This window comes from Bidens hawaiensis, unplaced genomic scaffold (genome assembly GCF_021521415.1).
Source record: "Bidens hawaiensis isolate Kalapana, Puna unplaced genomic scaffold, B.hawaiensis_p1.1 tig00014284_1, whole genome shotgun sequence".
NCBI classification, from domain to species: domain Eukaryota; kingdom Viridiplantae; phylum Streptophyta; class Magnoliopsida; order Asterales; family Asteraceae; genus Bidens; species Bidens hawaiensis.
Genome location: NW_027492229.1, coordinates 14,900 through 23,613, shown reverse-complemented (window position 1 = coordinate 23,613; position 8,714 = coordinate 14,900). Strand labels below are relative to the sequence as shown.

General features: G+C 35.4%; 1 pseudogene; it reads left to right on the top strand.

Moving 5' to 3' along the window:
- Positions 1-4,415: 4,415 nt before the first annotated feature.
- Positions 4,416-5,072, top strand: LOC143546184 (secreted RxLR effector protein 161 pseudogene; annotated as a pseudogene).
- The last annotated feature ends 3,642 nt before the right edge of the window (positions 5,073-8,714 follow it).

The following is an 8,714-nucleotide window of genomic DNA, read 5'->3' as shown; positions in this document are numbered from 1 at the left end:
TATCATGGAAAACCAGATGAAACCACTTATCTTCTCTTCTCTCTTCCGGATTCACTATTTTGTTCAAGGTGGCACCTTCAAGTGAAGAGTTTCACGGAAAAGGCGGACAGTGTTACACTAACAATGGCTATTTTCTCTGTTGAGACGCTAAAAATGGTATTCACATCTTATATATTTTCCTCTTATTATCCTATCCTAAATCATAGTACTTATATATTAGTTGTTTGGTTGTAGAAAAACCAACCATAAAATTGATACTTGTTAATAAATATCTTTACTCCCTGTTTGCACGCGACATGCACGCTTTTGAAATTATATCTAATCAAACATACCCATTAAAAGTTCACTTAAAACAAAATCTAATTATAGGGTTTATGGAGGGTGAGACTGTGACAAACCTTATAAAAGAGATATTCTATATAAAAGGAGATATTTTATTTTTAGCTATTATGTGACTATTATTGGTAGATCATTCTCCTCCTTATTTTCTGCCGGATTAGTTGTTTACCTTCTGGTTGATAAATAGGTTTCTTCATTATATGATCTTGCAACCTTTTTTCTAATACAAAAACAAGTACTCTTGATCCATAAGAACTTTTATAGTATCAGAGCAGTGTTAGAACAAAAAAGAAACCGATCTATGGCTGGAGATGACTTAGAAAAATTAAACAAATGTCTGTCACTATGGCTGGAGATGACTCAGAAAAACCGAGGAACCAGGAGAACGTCATCGACTACAACTGACCTTATTACATCCACGCTTCCGATTATCCAAGGCAAATCCATGTTAACGTCGCTCTCACCGACAACATCTACATCGATTGGGCTCAAGAAATAATGAATCTTTTGTTTGCTAATAACAAAGTGGAATCATCGATGGTAGCATGAAGAAACCAGAACCAACATCAACCGAGTACATGCCTTGGATGAGGTTTGATTCCATGATTAAAGGATGGCTACACGCATCCATGGAAAAAGAAATCAGAAATAGTGTAAAATATGCGAGCACGACGGAAGAAATAGATCTGATTTGAAGGAAAGTTTTGGGAAGGAAAGTGCTCATCGAGCATATGAAATTAAACAAAACCTCATTAACATTTGACTGGATGGGGCGTCAATCTCAGCCTATTTCACTAAACTAAGGGTATTGTGGGATGAGATTCCAACCAGTCTACCAATTCCAACGTGTTCGTGCAACGGATGTACCTGCAATATTGGTAAATGTTTGTCAGATCTGAAAGAAAAGGAAAAACTTTACGAGTTTTTACACGGACTTGATAGCGAGTTTGCTACCATAAGAACACAATTCTCACCATGAAACCGACTCCATCCCTCAACGGTGCATATCATCTCACTTTTGATGACGAATAACAACAGATAATTGCTGCTGCAAACAGACATGTTACAGATGCTACCATTCCATGCCTCTTTTCCAAGTATGCGAGAGGGAAGTTCAGGTCATCAAGCTAGCAGATTCGGACTAAAGGAAGGAAGATGCAATGCTGGATATCGATTGGAACATTGTGATTTTTGTGGAAAAGACAGACATAATAAAGATGGTTGTTTTAAGCGAATCGGATACCCAGATCGGTGGCCGGGAAAGGGAAAACGTGATAAAACCAACCCAAAAGTTGCATGTGTTGAAATAAAATCAACCTCTATACAAGGGCTTACAAATGATCAATACCAATAGTTTATAAACTTGTTTTCAAAGGAAAGCAACGAGACAAAAGACGTCGCACCACCGGTGGCCAACATGACAGGTAAACCAGATCGAGGTAATAAATGGGTTATAGACTCGGGTGCCACCGATTATATAACCTATGAGTCTTTAATTCTTGAAAATCATTTTAGAAGCTCTCATGAACAACCTGTTACTATTCCAAATGGTGAGTGTGTCTCTGTTGAAGGAAGAGGAGACCAAATTTTGCCTAGTGGAACCAAATTAAAAGGAATTTTATATGTTCCTAATTTTAATTGCAACCTATTATCAGTTGGAAAACTATCAAGAGACCTTCAATGTGTCGTGACATTTTTCCAGATATTTGTGTTATGAAGGGGTTACGTTCGAGGACATTGATTGGAGTGGGTAAATGAAGTGATGGTCTTTATCAGATGGGGATGGTTGATAGGAAGAAACGAGTAATGATGTCTAGAGTTGATGTATTGCATAAGCTTTTGGGTTATGTCTCACATTCCAACCTATCCCATGTTGATTTTCTCAAAAGCATTTCAATAAAGTCTAAGAACTTGGTTTGTGATTCTTGTTCGAAAGCTAAACATAAAAGATTGCCTTTTTCGGTTAGTTCTATTAAAACAAATGCTTGTTTTGACTTATTACATTGTGATATATGGGGAAGATATCATACGCCCTATTTTACACAATCTAACTATTTCTTAACCATAGTAGACGATTATAGTCGAGTCCTTTGGGTTTTTTCTTTTAAAACATAAACATGACGCAAGTAAATGTTTGATAGATTTCCACAAGATGGTAAAAACACAATTTGAAAGAAATATTAAAAGAATAAGGTGCGATAATGGGGGTGAATTTATATCAAATCTTATGCATGATTTTTATGCTAAAGAGGGGATTGTGTTGGAAACTACTTGCCCACACACACTCCAACAAAATGGGGTGGTTGAGTGCAAGCATATGCTTGAAATGGCATGCGCCCTCAAGTTTGAAGCAAATATGCCCACGAGATTTTGGGGAGGACGCGCTTTAACCGCCACTTATATCATAAATCGCATTCCCTCCAAGGAGATTAATAACCAAACTCCATACAAAATCATAAATGATCAAAAACCCGATTTTGATCATCTGAAGGTTTTTGGTTGTCTTGCCTACTATAGGAGCACCGAAAACAAGGAAGATAAATTTGCGGTGAGGGGGAGACGGGGTGTATTTTTAGGTTATCCTCGTGGAACAAAAGGCTATAAAATATATGATCTAAAGCATGATAAAATTATCATATCACAGGATGTGAAATTTGTAGAAGACATATTTCCTTTCGCCACCACTGAAAACTTTGATAAAAATGACAAGCTAGAAAATTTTTAAAATGACTATTTTAGAAAATATATGGCAAATGAAATATAAGAAACAGAGAGCTCCTCGGTTCAAAACCCTAATAATTCATTTAGTGCCCAAGATCCCACAAATGAAATCCCAACAACTGGTTGTTCCTTACACCAAAAGCCTATTGATTGCCCTTCACCTTCTGTTCAACCACTTTTCAATGAATTAGAAGCCCAAGTGCCCCACACCATTGCAGAAGCCCAAACATCAAATCCCATCCAGAAGCCCGAACAACACCTTCTGAAAATATTGGTCAATTTATACAAGGAGACAAAAATGAAAATGTTGACAAATAGAACCGACCAGCGCTCAAAGACAAAAGTCATCACCAAAGCATCTCGAAGATTATATTGTCAAGCTTCCCCCATCTATAGACCACGCACAACCCATCACCAATCATGAGTCCTCAACGATACACCCTTAAGCTAATTGTGTTACATATGATAAATTTTCTAACTCTCATAAGGACTTTCTAGCAGCCATCAGTTCAAACGACGAGCCAAAACAATTTGGTCAAGCTGTGCAGGGTGGAAAATGGAGAGAGGCTATGAAAACGGAGACACAAGCTCTTGAAGAAAATGGAACATGGACTCTTGAAGAATTACCAACGGAAAACGTGTCATCGATTCAAAATGGGTTTATAAAATAAAGTATAAACCAAATGGTGAAATAAAGAAATACAATGTGCGACTCATTGTAAAGGGATTCACACATATGAAGGTACGTATTTTCATGACATGTTCACGCCAGTTGATGACCGTAAGAAGTCTCCTCGCCATTGCCACAAAAAGAGGTTGGACCATTCAACAACTTGACATGAATAATGCATTTCTCCATGGTGATTTACATAAGGGCGTTTAGATGCCTCAAGGTTTTAATAATGGGGAAGTAACAAAAGTATGCAACCTAAAGAAATCCCTCTATGGTCTAAAACAAGCTTTGAGAAACTGGTGTCACAAATTTGCGGGCGTTCTTTACAAAATAGTGTTCAAACAATCCAATGTCGATCATTCCCTCTTCATATACAATAAAGGTGACGCTTATGCCGTGGCACTCATTTACATTGATGACGACATCATTGTGGGAAACAACATTAATAAAATACAACAAACCAAACACTACCTAGACAAGGAATTTAAAATTAAAGATCTTGGCCCTCTAAAATACTTTTTGGGCATTGATATGGCTCGTACAAAAGTTGGATTAGTATTAAGCCAAAGGAAGTACACCCTTGACATCTTAGAAGATTCTGGCATGCAAGGATGTCGGCCTAGTTCATTTCCCATGGAACCAAACCTAAAGTTAACAAAATATGAAGAGGAACACCGTGTAGATGCTAACCAATATCGAAACTTGTGGGGAGATTTATGATCTTCAAGCCACGAGACCTGATATCACCTATGTTGTTAATGCACTAAACCAGTTTGTTAGTGATCCAAGACAAAGCCATACGGATGCGCTAGCACGGGTTTTGCGTTATCTTAAGGAAACTCCGGGTCAAGGCATCCTCCTACCAAAGGTAGGAGTTATGAACCTCACCGCCTACTTCGACTCGGATTGGCTCGGTTGCCAGTTTACGAGGAGGTTGAGAACCGGATATTTACTACTTTTGGGAGGTGCACCTATCTCATGGAAATCAAAGAAACAATCCGTTGTTTTCCGTTCACCCGCCGAAGCGAAGTATCATGCCATGGCAGGTATTGTTATCAAAATACTTTGGATGAGATGGCTTCTCAAAGAACTAGGCACACCCCACACCCCTCTTGATGCGCCAAAACCTTTATTTTTTGACAATCAAGCTACATGTCGTATCGCAAATAATCCTGTTTTCCACGAACCAACCAAACATGTGGAAATGGATTGCTATTTAGTACGAGAAAGAGTAGATTCAAAAGAAATTCAGCCTATACGCATTATGCACATTAACATGAAGAAACAAATTGTGGATGTTCCACCAAAGCTCTTGGAACACAACAATTTCGCACTCTAATCAACAAGTTGGGTATTTATGACCTTAATGCTCCAATTTGAGGGGGAGTAAAAGAGATATTCTATATTAAAGGAGATATTTCATTTTTGGCTATTATGTGACTATTATTGGCAGATCATTCTCCCCCTTATTTTATGCCAGATTAGTTATTTACCTTCTTGTTGATAAATAGGTTTCTTCATTATATGTATTCTGCAACCTTTTTTTCTAATACAAAAACAAATACTCTTGATCCATAAAACTTTACCTTACCTCTATTCCAAAGCAGAGAGACTACTCCATCGAGACCCCCACCTTTAGAAAAAACCCATATTTTACACGTAAGGTGTAGTAGATCTAGGTAACAACTTTTGAATATATATCTAAAGACTTTAATTTTTTTTTCTAGTTCTGGCCAGATCATCCTTCCTCTTCATCCTCTCCTCTAGCATTTTTATAATACGTTGTTGCAGTAAGAGAAATCCTTTTTCTTATGTCACATCAAAAACCAAATCTCCCAACCTTGAAAAAGGAAGTCTAGTCTGTCGTGTCTCTGTTTTCTCATACTCGGAGCTTGAGCATGCCACCCGAAATTTTGTCCCTTCTAACAAACTAGGGGATGGTGGTATTGGAGCTATTTACTATGGTGAGAACTTAACATGCTTATTACAACACTAATCGAGCGTCACGATAGCACGCTCCGTTTGGTGATAGTTATGTTTGGAGATATTGTAATTTTCTCTATCATGATTAGAGAAATGATTAGATTAGGTTTCCTTGGAATTCTTCAAATTGATTGTTTATTTTCTCTCTTTTTAAGCAAGGTGAACTCCAAGACGGGCAAGAATTTGCACTGAAGAGACTAAACAGACACTACAAGCAAGTCCAATAGTTCATAAATGATGTTGAAATCTTTACCAGATTACGACATCCAAACCTCATTGTTCTCTACGGATGCACCTCTTGGTAGAGCCATGAGCTTCTCCTTGTTTATGAGTACATTCCCAATGGCACAGTTGCTGATCAGCTCCATGAGGATAAAACAAGTCCAAGAAAGCTAACATGGCCAATGCATATGCACATTGCCATTGAAACCGTTAGCGCCCTAGAGGGTAGTTTATCAATTACCATTTCTATATACTTCTAAAGGGTAGTTTATTAAATGGCTTCCCCCCACATTTCTTGCATTTTGATATAGTTTGTTTAACTTCACTTATGAAGATAACTTGAAACTCATGATTTAAACAAGACTACGTCTTTGTATCAATGAGTTCAACAATGCTTACTAATAAAGTAACACTTTTTATAAGTTTGTTATCAAACATCACCAACTTAGAAGGATTCTAAATCACCCTCTAAGGCAAACCTAGAAAGTTAAGGTCTTTTTAAGATCCTCATAAGTTTTATTATTTCCTTATATTGAATGAAAACCCACTTCAAATTTGTCTATACAGAAATTCATTCATGTGTTTGTGTATCTTTTGAATGTTTCACGTTAACTAGTCTTTGCAAAGCACTATAGTTAACAAGTACTAGTCTAGCATGCTTTAGACTACAATACTTTAGCATGTGAACAAAAGATGCATCATTCTGATTCTTCACAGCCATAATATTATTACAATATCACTTTGAAACATTCACCCCTTAGCTTATACAAAGTTATGATACTTTTTCACAATCCCAAAATGTTAGTCCTTTGGAAAGTTTTGCAAGTTAGTGCATGTAGCACATAAATAACTTCATCATTCATTTAAGCAAAATAACTCTTTTGACTTTAATCTTTAAGACTTCACCATTGACTTATATATTTAAACACAAGTGTTAATCCAAATAATTCTGGTGAATATATTCATCACCAACGAGATGAATGTTACTTATCTACAGTCACTATAAAGTTGAGATAAAGTCAGTTGGATTGACACTTAAACTCTTGGAATTCACATTTGCTTCTTAAAACCAATTTTTTAGACACTCTCCCAATATGAAAGACGACACTCTCACATAGTTAAACTACATGGATGGTGGTAGAAAATCTACATATCCATCAATATTGTAGTATATTTTAATGAATCTCTTAAGATTTGTTAAAATTCATTTACAATAGTAACATATATTTCTTTATATATGATCAACGTATTTATGATTCACATTTGGTGAATTTTCAAAGATATAATCCTTCAATAATTTTCAAGGATTCAAATATCTCATTAAGATATATTAATTCATATTTTAAAATTCAAACTTACTGAACTTCCAAGAAGTTTAATTTCTTCTTAACATACATCAACTTATATGTTATAATTCACACTTAGTGAATTTCAAGGATTCAAATATAATATTCTTGTATATTTTCATTTTAATACACTCACCACGTTCTTCCATGAACCTCTCATAATGTAGTTATACATTTGATGTCTCATCTTAGACTTTAGTCAATGCAATGACACACAAGTTGTTTCTTATGCAAATTCTTCTTGCATTATCCGTTTAAAATTGTCCATTTTATTTAAAATGCTGATTTATTTTGTTGTATAATTGCATGTGTTATTCGAAGATATTGAACACAAAATAACAATACAACCGAACATACAAAATAAAGTGTAAAACACTTTTTAAAAGTAATTCAAACGGATAAAAAGACGACATCTAGATAATAAATCTCAAAGTGTTATTACCTTCAACACCTTCATTGTTCGATCGAAATCATCGTAATGATATACTTTTATGCCATGGCTTGAGGCACTCCCTCAATAGTTCTCTATGAACTTGTCACACCCTAACCTAAGGCGGAAATGCCGGGACGTGATCCGATTGCTCACAGCTCGAAGATACTATCATATATAAAATGTAATAATATCTAATTAATTATTTAATTCAAATAATACACAATATTCAAATACGACAATACAATTCAAATAAATAAATACAATCAATTAAATTTAAATTTGTCTTCAATATAACCCTAAAGTCTTTCTAAGTGTCCAAACTTCAATCTTCAATAAACCTGTATATGCGTAGAAAATGGAGTTTGATCAACAACACATGTTGAGTGAGATGATCACCAATTTTGAAACAACAATTAATATATATATATATATATATATATATATATATATATATATGTAGATAATTGATAAATGATAAATACGCAAACCAATCTATGTGGTAATAATCAATCAAACCTTAACAAACCAAAATCAAGTATATTCGTGTGCCAGTGAATCGTTGCCAAGCGAATCAGGCATTGATTACAATGACTAAATTGTCGGTTTACCTTCGCCAATCGAATCGGGCTCCGGTTACTAAGACGGTCGTATGATCATACTAATGAGAACCCTATACAAGGGGATATGTTGGACCTCTTCGAAACGTTATCAAGTAAATGATTAAACATGTAACAAATAGCAAATAGCATTCAACTGATATTCACACATTGATTATATTTACGATTTTGTGTATATATATAGATAGAAAATATGATTAAGTACGCATATGACCTGAAAACATTTGAAAACAGTAGATAAAAAGGGGAATGATCAAACTCACCTTAGACGGAAGGCAAGTGATTAATAAATTCGACAAACGAACTAATGATTTAAACGAGTCGTCCAGTACACCTCCAACAAGATTAATGATCAGAATATGAAACTTTGTGATATGAAA